Source organism: Excalfactoria chinensis, chromosome 6 (assembly GCF_039878825.1).
Source record: "Excalfactoria chinensis isolate bCotChi1 chromosome 6, bCotChi1.hap2, whole genome shotgun sequence".
In the NCBI taxonomy this organism is placed as follows: domain Eukaryota; kingdom Metazoa; phylum Chordata; class Aves; order Galliformes; family Phasianidae; genus Excalfactoria; species Excalfactoria chinensis.
The window spans coordinates 32,540,322-32,556,702 of NC_092830.1; the positions used below are offsets into that span (position 1 = coordinate 32,540,322).

The 16,381-nt window shown below is 42.5% G+C and overlaps 1 long non-coding RNA gene across 1 annotated transcript; it reads right to left on the reverse strand.

The window, feature by feature from the left end:
* Positions 1–790: 790 nt before the first annotated feature.
* Positions 791–14,963, reverse strand: LOC140254312 (uncharacterized). The gene is made up of 3 exons (XR_011904140.1): positions 14,942–14,963; positions 1,417–1,983; positions 791–927 (listed from the first exon to the last, which is right to left on the reverse strand). It is a non-coding gene; the product is annotated as an uncharacterized lncRNA (long non-coding RNA).
* Positions 14,964–16,381: the final 1,418 nt, after the last annotated feature.

Genomic DNA, 16,381 nt, shown 5'->3' on the forward strand with positions numbered 1-16,381 from the left:
CAGCATGCAGCACTGATTCCACATGCAGCCCGCAAACAGGGCTGTGTGTAAACCATCATATTTATTTCACTATCCTTCCCCCACTCACCAGGCAAATTATCACATGCGTATTCAGTTTCAATAAGATAAAGAAAAAATTGCCTAATAAAATATTTACTCAGCCTTTGTCCCTGTAAGTGTAAACTCATGTAATTACAGAGTACTCCAGAACCTGTGGCTATAAATCGCTAGAAATAAAAACCTCAGCATGTTGATAGAGTAAGGCTCCCACTTACTGTGAAAATGGGAAGCTAGTCCATGCCAAGCTGTTAGATTAACTTAATATGCTCCTACTCACGCTTCTTCTCTCTCATCAGTCTTTAGGGAAGGATGCTTATCTCTTCTCACTGCCTTATGACAGCTGTCATTGTCCTGCTGTCATAGGCTGGAAAAGTGATGATTCCACCTTTCTCACTGAAATCATTGTCTCTCTGCCAGCAGTGGCTCTTGTCACTGGCTGCCACAGGGGCAGCAGCCAGCAGTGCTTGGGACATGTCATTACCGGAATTAGGCACAGAGAGAAGATAAAGGGACTTCAGGTGCTGAGAGAGGCACAAACTGGGCAGCACAAGTGACGGGTGGTGGGAGCTTCAGAAATGTGAGTGAGGTCATACTTCAGGTAACCAGGAGTTGTGTTTAATAAAGCAATGGATGCACTCAGTAAATTCAAAGCCCTCCAGTAACAAGGCAGCTTTGATTTTTGCAGCTACAAGTAAGTAGCTGATGGATATTAAAGCTCTCTAACCTGATCTTCCTCGAGCAGCTTCCCTCAGGAAATACTGTCAGCAGAAACGTGGTGTGACAAAGTTGCTGTTTCCAGGAAAACATTGGTGAGACTTCAGGGCTGAACCTCAACAGGGAGTGGGAAACCTCTGCCGGAGGAGGCAGCTGGCAGAAGACAAACAGTGATAATCTGCTCGTTAGATGGGCAGATGAGAAGAGAGGCTATTATTTCTTCTTTTAACTAATGTTTACATTGGGACTTTAGCGTGGAGGGATCAGCAGAGAAAGGAGCACAAAGAATAACAATATCTTTTGTACCTGTCACTTTAATATATGCCTGCTCCCACTTTGGCGCAGCACCAGAGTTTTTGAAACACAGTAGCTTAGAGCAGTAGGGAGTATATTTTGAAGGAACTTTTAATTAAGTCTGCCCTTGGGCTCTGGAGCAAAGAAAGGTAGGGGCTCTGGTGGTTGTTTTTAAAGGGTTCCTCTATAAAGGCATTTTTTTTTTCCCAGGCTATCAAGCAAAAAAAGCAGGTAACCTCTCCATCTCAGCAGGTAACCTGACCCACCCACCCCTGAAAAAGCACAGCTCCATAGGCTTTTTACTTCCCAAACTAATTACTTGAAAAAAAACACTGCTTGGACACAAACCAGGTATCAACATTGCTGTTCAGCACCGTCACTCCAAGCCTCAGCAGCAGGCAAATAGACAACAGGACAAAGCAGCAACAAGGAAGGAAAATGTCCTTTACTACCTGCCTCATAGAAAGCCAAGGCAACTCAGTGAAGGTCCTCTGCAGAACTCAGCTGAAACCATCAATTAGACATGACCTCAGGCTCCCCTTTGAAAACCTTAAAGCACCATAAAACACAGGCTTTCCTTAGCCAGTACTTTTTCCCTTTGAAAATATTTCATAGAAGACATCCTCCCAGCAAGGTCTAGCTTCTCCAGGAGAGAGACCTATCTGAGTAAGTTAGCTGTGCTAAAATAAGCTTGCTTTCCACGTCTGGCAAATGTTGGCCTTGGAAATCATGACGAGAACTCCATGGGTGGTGTGTGGCTGGACTGAACTCTAGGCTGTCACACAACTTCACACAGCCTTGCTGTAAAATTGAAAATGGGAACACAGACTTCCTGCTCCCACTGGTTTAGTCCAGCAGTACTTAACATCACCATGGGGTGCTTTGCTCTGGTTGTCCAAGTTGATTCATATTCTGCTGTACAAAAAAAGGAAAGGAAATGTGTTTGCTTCAGCTTCAGTGCTCCTTCATTCTTTCTTTAATCAAGTTCCCTCTCACTTCAGCTTCTTCCTAAGTATAACCCCAGTGGGCTCTAATCAGGCTTGCTGCTCACCTTGCTTGCTCCATGCCATCCCACACTGCCTGGCTCCCTGTCCTTACCAAGCCACACTGTGCTATAAGAGGCCTTCCCATCACCAATTACCCATCTAAGTGCATTTTGCTGTCTTAATCCTAGCAGAGGAGGAGGGTTGAAAGCGTTGTTTCTGAGGATGTGGTATAAGGAAGCTTCCAGGCTGGTGGAAAAAGGTTGCATTCCTGAGAGCAAGTTCAGTCTCACTCTACAAAAGCCAAGCAGATCAGCAGTTTCTCATGGCCTGCTCCACATTATGTCATTGCTGGGAATGGCACACAGAAAGGGGCCAGAGTCCTGCCCTGGGCTGTGACAAAGAGGGAAACATGGACTCGTGTAGTCATTGCACAGCTTTTTGCTTTAAAACATTACTGCAGAGGCTAAAATAAGTGACTGAAGTGTTGATTTTCTTCCTGTTTCTGCCCAGCTTTAACAAAAAAGCAAATAATGCCTTTGGGGAATTCTATTAAGAAATGAAAACTATTATTATTACTATTTTTTGAAGCCAGATTGGAAGACACTGGAGCAACATCAACTTTGCGTGTCCATCAGACCTTAGTTTGTGATTGAGGAACTCTGCTCCCAGCCTGGCTAGAGGCAAGGTCTCTGCTCAGTACCACAGCAGAGCTAGCCCCAAAGAGGGATGCGCTCAGAGCCTGCTGCACGCTGACATTCAGGGATGCTCCTGCATGTATCCTTGATGCAGACTACATTGGCTCTCACCCAACACTCTTTAGTATACACAAAACTTGGATGCAGAGATACTTGGGTGTAATTATACACAACATATAGGACCAATTCCCATATGGGTGCTGTTCAAACACTTTGATCCTTCTCACCCATAAAGCTGGGCCTGGGAGGCCTGATGTGGAGAGCAGGGTTGTGGGGGCCTCACACTGCCACCCACCCCTTTCAGCAAAGGCCAGGGCTATGTCTGCATTTTCTCATTTCCCATGTGTGTTTGGGAACAGGCTCTCCCTTCACAGCTGGAAGCAAGCGGGGGAGCAACACTGGTGTCATCTCCAGCCGGCACAGGGCCTCTGTGAGCCACAGCCAGGCTGCGCCTCCAGCTTGAGCCTTCAAGTGGAGCAGACAGTCTCTAGGGAGAAATCCCAGTGCTACTCAAGGCCTGCATCTCACCTGTCCCCTATCCCACAGCCCTTCCCTATGGCTGACAGCTTTGTTTGCATCAGTAATAGCATTGTAGACTGGTAAGCAGCTGCAACACTTCATTTTTTTTTCCCCCCCATGGTTTCCACCATTCTCTGACTGAAACTGTTTTATGAACTATAAACATTATGTAGATGCAGTTATTTCTTTTATATTTAACTCCCAAAAAAGAAACAAACAAACAAACAAGAAAAAGAAAAAGAAAACAAAACCCACACCATGAAATTTGCAAAGACAGCTAGAAACATAGCTGTATTTTACATGGCCTGGTGGGTTCTGATTGCCCATCCTGTATGAGTTCTGCCTCAGCTGCTGAGCTGCAAGCAGCCCTGACCAAACCACTCATCTGCTATGACTCAGTTTCTTCTTCTCTCTCTCCTTTGCTCACTCTATAAATCCCTCTATGAGAAAGCATCCACAAATTCTTTTTCTAACTGTTAGTTTGTATGTACAGACCAAAGAGGGAAAGATCCAGGCTGGACTAACAGTATGAAAGAAACCCTGCTAACAGCACAATAAAACCAACCAGCTATGTTTCCAAAGGCAAACTGCATCACTTATCTAATCCCACTCTGTTCACCAGCTAAACCCAACTGGAAGAGAAGTCAAACCTCTGTCTAGTTCACATCCAGGCTTGCCAAAATGAGAGCTAGGGAGCCCCTTTGCCTCTGCCTGGTGCCCCAGGCTGCACCCACAAATCCCCATGGGTCCAAAGGATATTTATGTACTTGGGCTCATACCAGTTAAGTCCCCTGGAACTGTTTTAGCAACAGGAGGGTAGAATAAACATGAGAGACAATAGCACCCTGCCTGCAGTTAGCAGTATTAACCTCCCTGTGTGGTTAACCTCCCCAGTGCACACACCTTACTGTCAGTAAATCCCCATAGCAGAGCAGGTACTTCTAAACTCTTCCCTCGCACCCTATGTGGATGGTGCTGAGTTTTATTTAAACGTTTCCCTTATTTCTCAATCTTTTTCCAAGCTATTTCAGCCACAAAAATGGCCAACAGACACAGCTGGGAAACACACTGCAGCACAAAGAAAAATAATAAGGATTGGGAGGAGTGGTGTTTTTTTGTGTTTTTTCCTTTTCCAAACTACAGAACTGTAATTGGGGCTTGTATTTATTTATTTATTTTTAAAGCTCAACTGGGATATGAATTCCTTAATGTTAGCTTGACTTATGGGCAGGGCATTAGCATACTTATAAAAATTTACCTTGTTCTGAAACTGTAGACATGCTTCACCTTCTAATTTCATGATTAGTGTCATTTCATCATTGGGGAAAAGCCACTTCTTCTATCCAGCGGCACAAAATGAATACAAATCAAACACATGCTTTCTGGAATTATTCACACAATGTTTTCAAAAATCGACATAGTTCAATAGTTGAGCAATAAATTTTCTTACTAATGAGACACTAAAAAATGTTTTTGATGTTACGCCCAGGGAGAACTAGTTATTGCAGATTTATAGGCAATCTGTGCAAAGACTGTCCTTTGCTTCCAATGAGTTTCTAATTTTGATTTGATGACATCCAGCTGCAGATATTTGGCCATGATATTATATAACTTGTGATATCACATCTCTACAGTACTTACTTCACCCTCAATGACTGGCCCTTCCACAAACACGCTGGACTGCAACATCTCTTGCCTTCCCTGTGCAGACCCCTCCACAAGGCATATGTAGTTACAGTAAGTGCATCCTATAACTCTCTGAATTACACAAGGCAACCTTAAATTTTGCTGAAAACGTGGCTTTTCCAATCAGTTCCTCCTGTACTCTCTTTGTTGCTGGAGATGTAGGGCAAAAGTAGGTGGAAGTGCATGAAGCAATACTACGAAGGCCTTTCAGAAAGCGTTTTCTCCTTGTTCCAAGCACCTCTTCCAGCAAGGAATCCTATCAGCCTTACCATGTAGAGTCAGGTACCACACATCAAGAGTTGGAGTTGCTGCAACCTGCCTGCACACAGGGAGATTTGGGGGCTGACATTAAATCCTGCCACTGGGGCCTGAGCTACTCCTACATAATAGCATTCATACATGGATTCTCAAACTGGTGGACTGCATGAAGAAAACCACTTCTACCACCCTTGCAGCAACAAAGAGTCTGAGGTGCAAGGATTGACCAAGGAGTATTTTGCCCTCTTAGCAAAGGCAGAGCAGTGCATTACCACCAGTGGCCCCAGCATAGAAGTTGATTCCCATGACTGCACTGAATCCCACCAAAGACAAGTACAGATCTTCCCTGGGGACATTTTTAATCTGAAACAAACTGAGCGGTGCCGTATTGATACTGCTGGCAGGCCCTCTTCCATCGGAAATGAGGGAATGTGGTATCTCTCAGAGGGTAATAACAAGGCTCCTTGCCTGGATACAAGAACGATGAGTGCTTCAGAAGTGCTGATGATTAAGGCCCATGTTTAGGACGTTTGGAAAAAGCGGTCTCCAAAATGAAACAGCCATCAGCCAGTTCTCTCTGCCGCTCGCCTGCCTTCCACCCACATGGCCGCCTTGTGGGCAGCCTGCAGACAAGGTCTGCGATCGCGTCTGGCAGCCGGCTCCCACGCCATGTGTGCCTCAACACGCAGGGGCTGCCTGGGTCTCCATGTGCTCCTGCTTGGCCACACCATGCCTTGCAACCCTACTGCCTGCAGTCTGGAGCTTTGGGCCCTCCTCAGCCAACAGCGCAGGCACATCTGCATCCCTTGGTCAGGTTGGTGCTTCAAGAGGTTAGCACGCAACCATCTCAACTGATGAAGATTTCTTTCCCCCTCTTTTCATTATAGAGAATTTACAGCTCATAGTGTAACTGGAAAGCATGGCTTCTGGCATGATGCAGTAAGACAGCGGTATATTAAGCTGAGCAACTGCAAACAAAACTGTGCAGCTATTTTTGGCTAAATTTGGCTAAACATTTCTAGCTTCCAGAAAATGATGAGAAGTCTGTGGCCACCTTAATTATATTAAATTAACTGATAATTCACAAACTTGTAAGTCAGTTCCAAGGTGCTGCTGGAAGCACACCCACAGCGAGCAAAACAAGTGCCATTAGCGGGGACTCTTCATAGAACTCGGTAGAGCCATCACCTCTCATTCCTCACGTGCCTTGTGTATGCATAGTTCCATATAAATCATGCCTCTGAACGACATAGAAGTACTACAGAAAGTTAAAAGTTCACAGAAGCACATTCAGAATGACATCTTATTCCCAGCTTTCAGTAAGCACATTATACATTGAAGAGTTGCCATTTATTTTTTCCCCTCATAATCCAGGCTATTGGTCTCCTCCTCCTCATACGCACCTTCTAGTCACATTTCTATCTCCAAATTCATAGCTAATACAAATTATTTCAATAGCACTTCAGAGGCATACACAGAAAAGGCAGCCAGATGTCTTACTTGGATTTCAGAAAGGCAAAGAAGTGTCAGAATTAAATCTGGATTGCTGTGATGTTGCCAAAAATAGTTTCTGCACTCACTCTGTGTCTGTGAAGATGGATCCCAAGGCCAAACACAGAAATTAGCTTCCATATCAACATTTTACTGTCACTTTCATCGCCACGCCAATAGATTAGTTAAAATAACATCGTTTACTGGCATGGACTGTTATTGCAAACAGATGTCATTGTTAGGATAAAGACAAGTTCTTCTATTTCATCCTGAAACTTATTCATGGAAATTTTGATTTTTTTCCCTAATCGAAACTACAAACATTTTTCAGTCTTTGAATCTTTCACCTCCCAAAAACACTTCAGGGTGTGTTTCATGGGGGCTTTTTGTCCCCTTTTCCATTGAAGCAGAAATCAGCCTTCTGCTTGACAAGGCAGAATTTGGGTAGATATTTCCAGTCAGAGGTTTTCCTCCAATGAAAGACAAATGTTAATGGCAAAAATATCCACAAACAGCTCTAATTTCCTGTGTATCTTTCATAATTGTACCTAATTACATACCAGTTCCTTCAGCTTTTATTTGTCTGGAGTCAAGCAACTCTAATCTCACATATATTCATATTTTTCCATACTTCTAGCCACCATGCTGCCTCCTCTGTGTTATTCAAATCAAAACTGACGTACTATTTATAATGATCACTTTTTGCTGCCCTCCTGTATAATTAAGGGAGTATGTACGGATAATGGATGCACATTTGACTTCATTCTCTAAAAGTGAATCTGAAATGCTATAACAAACTGAGACTGGCTACCAGAATATGGCAGCTCAGAAGGGATGGAGTAATAGAGCACCCACAGAAGACTGAAACCTTTGTCCCATGGGACAAAATAAAACGTAGACTCTCAAAAATTCTATTTATTCAGTCTACTACAATGTATTAGATACTACACCATAATACATTCTATGAATCACTAATAAATGTAAAAAACAACCCCCGCCCCCCCACAAAAAGGTGTAGTAGTGGTAAATTTGCAGTCTTTTTTCATTCCACTGCAGAGAAGACAGCAACAAATAAAGTCATGCTTAGCATCTGCTTTCATGTAATACATTGACTCACTTCTGCTCTCTGGATCTATTTCTTTCATGTACTCTGCCTAATAGGCTCTATATAACTCCCACATGAAACCTGCAGAGTGTTCTTGAGCACTAGTGATGAGATGGAAATTCTTAGCATTTCACAAAGGCTCTGGACTCTACACCTACTGATTGAATCAATGGGAAATTTCCTTACACATGGAGGATCAGGCACTAAAATCAAGATCCTTTGGGGGAAATAGTGCCCTACTAGAACTCACAGTTAAAATCCAGCAACTAAATCTTTCAGGTGCTCCTGAGCCCTCCTAGAATATGGAAAAATTGACACTGGCAAAAAAAAAAAGACACCTCTATGATATAAAGTAAATGTTAAGATGAGGGAAAATCTGAAACATTTACATAGACAATCCTAGGGCACACACTGACTCATTTGGTGGCTGGAAGATCCTGACCCAAGCCTGGAGAACACAAGAAAGTCACAGAGCAGCAATGGAGGGCCATGTGAAAGTGAATCCACATCCCCCAGAGCTGGTGGAGCATGCAGGCACCCCAGCACCACAGTGAGCATCAGTTTTCAAATCAGCTAGAGTACAAGGGTGCTTCCTGCTCTAAATGCCCCAAGACATCAGCTTCCACATTGATGCTAGCCCTCTCTGCAGGATGTTTTTTCCACTACACAATAACACTGCAAATACCCATTATATCTTGAACTGGCTGTTGCAGAACAAGCATTTGCTCATATCCCAACTTGTGGTTGTGTGCTGCATTGCCTTAATGGGTAAAAATCTTTACATCTTCTATAAATGCCTTCAGGGAAAACTGCTGTGTCTCACCACTCAGAGCTGAGAAAAGAGCAAGAATTAGTTACTGATGGAGGAGGAGCCAGAGAAACTCTAGCCGGAATTTCTCTATTATGTATTTGCCTTGACTGTAATTATGTTTCAGAATAATTTCTGTGTCAATCTTCTGCTTCCAAATATAAATGTCACTTCTCTTACCCAGGTTCAAAACAAACTGTCAGTTTGAAATAGCTTCTAACACGCTAATAATGAAATACCATTTTACCCCCACTGAGAATAAAATGCTAGCACTAATCATACCATTCTAAAGGGCTTATAAATCAATAAACTGAGAGGCAATGAATGAACAAATGCTGATTGAAATCACAAGCACATCAAGTATCTGCAGATAATCGGTGTCACATGTTTAGGGAAAAAAAAGAGGAATAATTTTCCCTAAGCACGCGGATACACACAGTGCCTGGCTAGATTTTATTCTCACAACATGGTTTGATTACCTCACCGAGGTAGATGAAAGCACAATTAAATGCTAGAAAAACTAGAGCAGTAGATCACTTTACGATGTGACATTCATAACCCAGAGTGGTACAACTTCATAATAAACTGTCGCCAGTAGCTAGGATTTTTCCAGTGCCTATTTTCTCTCTTCACTGCTGAGATGTCTCCCTGTATCCTTTGATCATGAGCAGCTCTGGTGCAGGTCCTGGGGCCAACAGCTATACCATCTGGCCAACAGAGTGGCCATGAGCTAATCTCAGTGCCTGACTAGGGCTGTTCCCACCACACAGCTCAGATTCAGTTCCTCATTAACCCAACCACATCCCACCCCACAGCATGGGGATTTTGGAGTACAAGTCTCTCATCCCACATCCAGTGTGTCCTTCAGTTTCCCATTGCTTCTCTCACTGCAGCATGTGTGTTGTGGCTATTGGCCACGTGCAGACTTCTGTGAGCAACTCCAGGCAGGTGACTACCCTGGTATCTTGTATAACATAATTGCTTGGTGTTGGCAGCCATGGCATTGTTGTTGGCTGAACACAAAACACAGCTTAAAAGTTCCTCCCTGGGTGAGTCATATTCCTCCCCATCCCACAGACACTAAGAGACCTTTGTAAGCATAGTACTGGGAAAATACATTCTCAAACATGCTATTGCCTTTAATCAGTGTTTCACACAACTGCTGTTACAGAACTGCCATCCCATCTGGGAACGTCCACCAAAGCTCCACTGTATAAACGCTGGTGAGCATTTCAGTTTCTAAGTTTCCCCTGATAACCATGGAAGCATCTCAGCACCTAATCTCAGGCCCAGCCACCCTGGCAATGCAAGCCTCTGTATTCAGGTGTAAGTCCTTCATGGATAACCCTCCTCGAGGAAGGAATTGCACTTTGCCAACCAGATGCTGGCCACCAAGTCATGGCACATCAGTCCTACATTTGGCACTTCACAAGGAAGCTCTGTCTGTAACTGATAGGTGACAAATGAGATCCTTTGGACAAGTGCTGTTTCCAAAGGCCCAAAGGAATCATTATGGGGCTCTACAGCACTTCACAGCTCACCTAGGTAGCAAGTCCTATCCTTTTCATTGCTAGAAGGGAGCAAATAAGGAATCCCTTGTATGCTGGAAGAGGCATGCTTGTATTTTTAATAAAACTTGGTCTTCTTCATGTAAAGCCTGGTGCTGGATGTACAGAGACAATGCTAAACACAAAACACCAACAGATGATCTCTTTCATTTGATGCAAGCTGGTGATGCCAACAAAAAAATTTCAGTGATGGCTCTTATTTATTGTCAGCTCCAAATTATTTCCTCATATACTCTGAATCTTCCGTAAAGACAGATTTTGTTACTCACTGAATCCATTTCAAGAGACAAGCTCACGTAATGCATCAAGAATCCTTTATAACTTCTTAGCATGAATCTCAACACAACATAATGAATACAGTATAAGAGGAAAGAAGATGCTGGGAATTTATGACGACTTGAAATGATAGATCTAGGAATAAGTGAAGATAGAATTTCCTTCCTAGACAATTGTAAATTCAGGTAATGAATATTAATATTGTCTTTATTTTTCCAAATACTTAATGTTAATAGAAACTGTCTTTTTGTATTAGCCCAAGTATTTTTAAGGACTTACAGAGTCAGTATTCAACAATGGAGTCCTATTTTAATAAATTCGCTTTTCTGAATAGGTAAATGGATTATCTGATAAAGAATCATGAAAACTTTTCCTGATAAACTTGTTAATAAAATTTCACACAATGTTTTATTTGCACGAGAACCAGAACTGCAGCAGTAAACGCATCCAGCCATGTTATGGGATTTAGGCACCAATCTTCAGAGTATTGAGAAACCTAACTACTGCCGGAACCCAGTACAAATTTAACCTGGCACTTAGGAACTGAGTATTCAGCAACTCAGAGTTACACCACCATTGACTGCAGCCACTGGAGGCTCTGATTCCTTTAAATTGTATCATAGAATAGCCTGGGTTGAAAATGACCACAACAATTGTCTGGTTTCAACCCCCCGCTATGTGCAGGGTCACCAACCACCAGACCAGGCTGCACAGAACCACATCCAGCCTGACCTTGAATGCCTCCAGGGATGTGGCACCCACAGCCTCCTTCGGAAACCTGTTCCAGTGCATCACCACACTGTGTGAAAAACTTCCTCCTAATATCTAACCTAAACCTCCCCTGTCTCATTTTAAGACCATTCCTCCTTGTCCCATCACTATCCAGCCTCATAAACAGATGTTAAACTGACTGGGATAACAATTGAAAAAGTCATAGTAGATGTGCAAATTGTGTATGCGCAGGCACACTCAGCAGAAGTCCAAAGAACGTCACAGAGAGGACAGCACATGTTAATTCTTTTAACACATTAATACTAAGATTATACTAAGACTATTCGTTTTTTTACATGCTGGAAAACAGAAAAATTGACCTTTAACATGAAAACAATCTTGTAGAATTTCTCCTACTCACCATTCACTACAACTATCCCACACTGTCAAATGCCTGTTGCCAAGAGCTTGTGGACAGCGTTCCACCTAAACAATCTTTGAGCTCTACTTCAAGAAAGGGGGAAAGAAAAAAAATAATACTGAAGTAACCTGGCTTGGAAAACCATTTATTTGCAGAATGGAGCACTCGCTCTCTCCCTGAGCAAAATAAGTAAAGCAAGGGTTGAATAGTATCTTGTTCTGGTGCCATTCCTCCTTTCCGAAGCTTCTACTGACATCTGCTGGAGACAAACTGAATATTGGACATTTCTTGGGTGCTCATTTAAATGCGGTATCAAAAAAGAGCAGGAGGGATTTAGGCACTATATACATCACTCCTACATTTAATCAATTAGGCGCAAAGTATGCCTGTGAGGGTAAAAAGCTCTCATAATCAACAAAGCTTGTCTGCTTTCACCTCTGAGTTTACAGAATAAATCCAGCTAACCCAGCTCTGAGTGCTCTTGCATCCTGGCTGGCAGACAATGTTGGAGAACACTGCACACATCTGTTGTCACTGCTGAGGTCACTCAGTGCAGCACTGCTAGAGTCAGCATTACAGACTAATGGCTCAGGCTGGTTCCCAACAGCTGCATTCACAGGACTCTGAGAAAGGACAATTAAACCCACATGAAAGAAGGTGGTTCCAGTGAGAACAGCACAGATACATAACGTGCTCTATTCTAACCTACAGATAGTCAGGGGTGGGAGGGGAATCTGCTTGTCCTGCAGGTCATAAAGCAGCCAGCTGCACTCTGCGAGGTCTTGGTACAGCCCACTACACAGTGCAGCACAGAGCATAGGATTGTGTGAGCATATGATCCTAAAATACAGGCATGATCCTAAAGAAGTGCAAACTAGAAAAGGCATCACAAATGAAGCTCATGATTCAAGTAGATAATTTGTGTTGGTGCAACACTTGTTTTCTGATTGGTGATGATATAAAGCAAGCCATTAGTAGACCTCAACCTTTCTTTCAACCTCGAGTTAATAATGTTAATACATTCATAATTCAGAAGAGAGATGCATCTGACCACACACACCTTTCCTGTAGTTATGTCACATTGTCTGGGTCATAACACCAGGTTTTTAGCTAAAGCCTCAGACTGCAAGGTACTGTGCAGATCAATACACTTTCCCCCCCCCCATTCCACACATCAGGATTTCCTGAAATGAATAAAAGTAAATATTCAATGGGGAAACCTTCATTTTCTATATACAAAACTGCCTTCTATATTTTCTGGTCAACCAGGGACAGGTATGGCATGGGGGGGGGGGGGAGGAATGCTGCTTGCTTTCTCTTTTTTGTTATTTTTTTGTTGGTGTTTTTTCCTTTCTCTACTGGCAGAAGGTAAAACAGAACCGCCTATCTGCTTTCCAGTTTCATCCTTCCTTACATTATCACCCTGCTCGTGTCAGGTTAACTCTATCGGGTCATGTAGCCGACGTCCCACTGGCGGCAGCCAGAAGGTGGCAGTGGAAGAGCACCGTTAAATGTTCCCGTGCATTGAACACACAGGGCAGGGGTATAAAAGATCACTTGAGATGACAGCAGTAGACAGCTGCGGTTTGGATAATTTTAAGGGATAGTTTCTGCCACGGAGTAACAAAATGCTGTGATGGAGAAGAAAACTCATTTGTTTTCTGTAAAACCGAGAGAGAAAAAGCTGTTAAAGAGCTGCCACAAAAGACTGTGTTTTGAGACAGCTGTAACCACTTCAACTACTCAAATGGGTAATTGAATTTGAACACCTGAATTTCAGGCCCATTTTTACAGCCTGAAAGCATAAAGGAATGCACTATAAGCAAACAAGTCAGGTTTTTCCTAGCACTGAGATTTAGGTCTGTATTTATTAATGTACTCCTCATTTCTTTGCCCTTGCTGTTAGAAAAGCCCAGAAAGACCTTCAATTGAAAAAGTCACAAGCTGTGTCTGCACTGCTCCTGCAGTCAGGCTGCAAGAAAAGCCAGCACCAGGGGAGAATGCAACAGCTGCTCCACTCTGCTCCTTAATGAATGTCTGTCTTATTCTCTACAAAAGAGGGCAGCATCTGATCACAAAGAAACAATGAAATTTCATGTTCTTGAAGGATAGCTGATTTTTGCTTTCCTCCTCTATGCAATGCTGTTCCTAAAATATATGTATATTTCTTATATATATGTATATATCCCTTCAACAGAAAAGCAGCAGGAGAACAATTACTATGAAAATGAAAGAATAACTTTGCAAGCCAACCACAAATGTCAGAGAAGGTTTGGAAAAGAGGGAAGAAGCTACAAATTCTTCATTCCATTTAAAACACAGAAAAAGCATCTACAAGAAGGCTCAAACTGCTCAGGCATGTAAGAAAACAGCATAAGAATGCAGAGAGAAAACTAAACTGCAAGGGATAGGATTAAACAACTAACATCAGGACTAGCAAGAACCAATGATAAAGATACATGGAGAGAAAGGGACCAAGCAAAGCACTGATTTACTGGCAAACAAAAAGAGGAAAGTCACCAGCACAAAAATAAGAAATAAAAGAAGGAAAGCCAAAACACTCAGTGCCTTATTTTGCATTTCTAAGCAGAAAGCTGAAGGGTGGACAACAGCTGACATAAGCAACAGTAGCAGTGCATTGGGATCTCTCTACTGAAGCACAAAAGGAGATGCCAGAACACTAAAGGAGTTCTCAAGTTTTCACGCTGCCTGAGCCTGATGGATTTATCCCAGGAACCTGAACAAGGAGGTGGCAGAAGTCATGTCAGAACCTCTCATGGTTATCTAAGGAAAGTCAGGGAGTGCCAATAAGCATCAGAAGGCTGGAAAAGGGCAAATGTATTCAGTTTCCAAGAAAGGAAGAGACTAAAAAGACTAATCAGGGATTTGTGTATCAGTCAGCTTACCTTCAAATGTCAGAAAAATGAATAAAATCTTTGTTAACACATGAAAGAAAACAAGGAGGTGATTAAGATTCAGAATGGATTTGTCAACTGCAAATCCTCTCAGATCAAACTCATTTCTTTTTATGAATGAGTTGACGACCCGGATAGACAGAAAACAATAGACATCACCTGATGTCACAGAATTGCTATTGATATATTCCCTAAAGACCTTCTCATTCAAAAAGGTAGAAACATAAGTTCTAATTGAATTGCTGATATGACACAGGTCAAACAGACGAACAAATCCACAGCACTAAGCAGAATGTAGCTGCTATTGGTGGCTCATAAACAAAAATCATGTAATTAACTGTTATAACACAACAGAAAGCACAGCAACAACAACAGAGCAGCCAAGTCCAAGGCAACAACCGTAAGCATAGAAACAAAAAAGCAACGCTTCTTACCTTCAGAAGGCCTCAGATACACAGGGATCTCCAGCAAAATGTCCTCATCTCCACTGCCAACAATTAAATGAGGTCTGGGAAGGGGTGGACCCTGGCTCCAGCCCTTCTGGTAACTCAGCTGCACTGAGTGCATCTGAGCTCCCCTGGGGTGACCTCGCCTTCCCACCAGGTGCTCAATCACTGCTTCAAGCCATGTCTTAATATTTCCACTACAGCTGTTATGGAATTGACCATGTTTAAAATGTTTTTATAACAACCTGCTAGATGCAGCTGGAATATGTACTGATATACCTCTACAAAACACTAAGATGGGAGGAATGCAAGTATACTAATGATGGGACTAGAAACTCTAACAGTCTGGACAAGTTGGAGAAATGGTATGAAAACACTGGATGAGACCTTACAGTTCCAAGCAGATGTTTGTACAGTTGGTGGAAGTTATAAAATGCAAAAAATATGAGATGGGGGGAAAAAAAACAGAACCTCCATAAATTCAAGTTTATGGGAAATTGTGAGCCATCCATGAGCCAATGTTTTTCTGTGGTGTCACCAAATGTAGGTAATCCTCAGTGTCACACACATTGCTATTTTCTGAACAGAACTCACGATGTTTGCTTACAGTGAAGTGATATTCAAACAGCACAACACCCAAAAGCATTTGAGCCGGTGTACAATGATCCATTTCCTAACATCATACACTTTCACAGGGCAATTAAGCAAAATTGCTTATGTGCTTTGAGAACAAACCTTGCTGGAAGGGACTGCAATAAAGGAAGAACCCATCTCTAATAGCACTAACTCTTCTCCCAAAACCTGAAATTGCTAAGTGTCCACCTGCAATCAAAAGGTTTCACGCATTTTAGAGCCTTTTCCTGCAATTGGCCACTCCTGAGCCTTCACTTGGAGCTGCAGATGAAGTGAATGCAATATCCATTGATTCAGCACTTTTTAAAACCCCTTAGCACAAGCACAAGAAAGCATAAACTTCTGCACAGCTTTTGAAAAGCAACCTTTGCTAGCCAACATTTCTAGGTTTTAACATTGTTTTCTCTTATTCTAGATCTGTCTGCTAGGCAGAGAGACCAAATGCCAGAACAGTATCCGTTCTGCAGGAAATGGGAGGTTGATCTACAGAGATGAATGCTTTAGCCCTTGAATATTTCCCTGTTTGTTCCCTTTGGAACAGTCCCTGTGAGATGCTGTGAATTAGCAAGCAGATGCCTGGTACTGGTTACTATTATCTACTGCCTCCACAGATGTAAAAAACACAGTTCCTCTCCCTAGCTTCTTTCATCTCAATAGAAGCTGTGACTTTTATAAGGAAAGGATTCTAGGTTCCAAACTACTTGTATAAACCTTTGTTTATACGGTGTATTAAATCAAAGGCAGAAATAGCCTACAGTGTTCCCTGCTACACTGCACACTGTGAGCAAATCATTT